The sequence below is a fragment of the Chrysochloris asiatica genome, unplaced genomic scaffold (assembly GCF_000296735.1).
Source record: "Chrysochloris asiatica unplaced genomic scaffold, ChrAsi1.0 scaffold00015, whole genome shotgun sequence".
Lineage (NCBI taxonomy): Eukaryota > Metazoa > Chordata > Mammalia > Afrosoricida > Chrysochloridae > Chrysochloris > Chrysochloris asiatica.
Window position 1 is genome coordinate 22,796,008 of NW_006408533.1, and position 3,259 is coordinate 22,799,266.

A 3,259-nucleotide genomic window follows, 5' to 3' on the forward strand; every position below is an offset into this window, starting at 1 on the left:
AGAATCCCTTACATTGTGAATAGCACAAAAATGAGGAAATATTCTTCCAATATTTGAGAACTACAGTCTAATTCTTCAAATAATGTGATTTTTGAATGATTAAAGTTTCATTGTGTCTTCAAGGTTCTGCTTTCTTCTGATTTAATAATGGATACAAAAATACCATTAACATCAATATGCAAACTATGCTTATTGCAAAGATGGATAAACCCCTGCTATGAAAGTTTGGCAAAACACAAGAAAACATTCAGTGAGTCTTGATGGCTGTATACTTTCTAGTCAGTTCTGACTTACAATGACCCTGTACAGGGTTTCTGAAGAGCAGCTGGTGGTTTTGAACTGCCGACTTTGTTGTTTGAGTCCACCATACTGTGGAATTAGCAACCATGGTATGGCATTGCTGGTTATTTTTATAAATGTTGTGCTGCACTTTTTAAACTGCTTTTATACTTACAATACAAATATGTACTTGTACACACAACTTTTTTTGGTTTTTCTTTTTTTGAGAATTTGATAGTAAATGTTTATCAACATATAACTGCTAATAATGTGTTTTCCCGTAACTACAAGTTATGAAAAGACAGTACAAAATGGGACTCATCCTGAGGTATTTAGATTTGAAACGAATTCTTGATGATGCAGAAATATTCAATGTTTAGAGTTTATTGGTGAAATGATAGCAAGGAAATGTCTTATTCATGTATAGTAAGACTGAATTTTTTCTCTAGCATCTGATCTTATCCAAAAATGAATTGCATTGTAATATATAGCTAGTAACAAAGAATCAGTACACAAATTAATGATTTGCTAGAATTCTTAGACAGCAAGTTAAAAAGACATGTATTTTAGTCCTAGCTTGATGGTTGTATGTCGTGGAGTTGGTTCTGACTTATAGAGATCCTTCACAGGATCTGCACCTGCAAATCTTCACAGAAACAGAAAGCCTCAACTTTCTCCCACAGAGCAGCTGGTAGATTCAAACTGCTGACCTTGCAGTTTGTAACCCAACTATTAACCCACTATTCTACCAGGACTACTTAGTCCCAGCTTAGTTTATCGTTAAATGTTAGCAGATGACAACACATTTTACTTCTCTGCAAATATAGAGTAAAGGAAAGACAGGGTTTTAGTAGTTTTTAAACTTGACTACATATCAAATTTGCCTTAGAAAATGTTCAAATTGTATGATTATTTTCCTCTAGCCAGAACCATTGAAACAGAATCTCTAGGATTCAAACTAAGAAATTGGACTTTTAAAATGATCCTTATGTGATTTTTGTGCCACATACGGAAATGTTCTCACTCCAAAAGCTCTTCGGTTCTTGGGAAAATAATTTTAATTGGCGGTAAAGGTACAGATACCAGACATTTATAGTATGTGTGGATTTTCAAAAATTTACAAATTTTCCTGATTTGTGTCTGTATCTTTTATATGTATTTGGAGTAGTAAAATAATTCTAATGGATGATATATTCTCTAAGTGGCTTTTATATCCATAGATTCCCCCACTACAGAATAGTTAATAAATATTGATTTAAAATATTTACTAAGTCATTGTAAAAAAAAGAAAAATGTGTTTGAAAATATTGCTAAAATCTTAAATGTAGCATTATGAGACATTCTGGAAAGTTGTTATTAAAACAAAAATTTGCTAGAGCTGAGGTGCTTGGTCAGCAGCTGGAAAAGTAACCAAAGCCAAATCAATACTGACTCACAGGCACCCTGTAGTATAGAGTAGAACAGCCCCAAAGGGTTTCCAAGGCCCTACATGTTTACACCAGGGCTCCAATGGCACTTCACAACAACAACAACAACAACAACATGTTTACAAATGCTGACTATCATATCTTTTTCCCACAGAATGATTGGTGGGTTCGAACTCCATACCTTTTCAGTCTGCAGCAAAAAGCTGACCCACTGTCCCACCAGGACTCATAAAATAAAACAAGTTTGAACAAATTGCTAGTGAATCCTGGTTAACACTTAATGAGTTCTGCCTTTTTTCACATGTTCAGTACCTCAATAGCATTTTCAAATGTAGTTTTGAAAATATGTTCCAAGTTTCCTTAGGTCCTATGGAAGTATTACTTACTTTCCTGAATAATTATAATGACAAAGATTTGTAGATGGTTTTAAAATACTCATATACATCTCACATAAAATTTCTCATATATTTGGGCTGATTTTTATAATAATCTGTAGATACAATGTTATCTCTGATATGCTTGATGAAAAGTAGCTGAAACTCAGAAAGTAATTATCAAGAATCAGTTTTAGAAACAACTATAAGAATATAATTATTATAATTATATTATATAGATATTATTGAGTTATAGACATGAACTCAAAAGCAAGTAAGTATCCTGTTTCTACATTATATACATTTTCATAATTACAAGTTATTCTTTGGAATGAGAAATAATCATGTTTGTAATATAAGTGATATTATAGTCTTCTACAGAGGCACTAACTGCTTTCCTGCGGTCTTTTAATCTTCTCTACTTAATCAACCTTTTTGCGAAAACTTTTGGGCTTTTCCCATCCAAATTTGAATTTTTTTTTTTTTTTTTTTTTTTCTCAATCTGAACTTAGAATTATCCATGATTGACTTTTTTTTTCTACAATGGTTGTCAAAACTGTAAGAAAGAAGACAGGTGCTTTTTCCTCTCTTATTGGCTAAAATGCCTGTCGCTTCTTACAAATTGACTGAAATTCCTGCCATCTGCTGCTGTAAACCTCATCTAAATGTAAATTAAAATAAATACATTTCTTGAGGGGAAGAAAAAAAAACCTTTAAACACCATAAACCTTGCCTCATTTTCTAGTGGTTTAATGACATCTCTGCCATCCAAGTTTCCCAGCTTCTAAAGAGACTTCTAATGACATAAAGCACAAGTGTCCTGGAGGTAACTGTATGAATTCCAGGATTCCATCATTCTGGAAAGACAAAAGTCAGCGGGAATGTGCAAATGTGTGCATTCGACAGGGACTATACCCGGTCAAATTATAAAAGTTGATTAGATCATCAAACAGAAAAAGGAACTTGTACTGTTTGATTAGCAGCATTAGATAGCCTTAGTTTTACTTTTCTCCTCTCTCACTTGTTTTTCCAAAAAATATTTGAGGATCTGCACCTTTTGATGGGGGGTTGTTGTTGTTGTTGTTTTGTGCCGTGGAGTCGGTTCCGACTCATAGCGACCCTGCACAGGGTTTCCGAGGCTGTAAATCTTTACGGGAGCAGAAAGCCTCATCTTTCTCC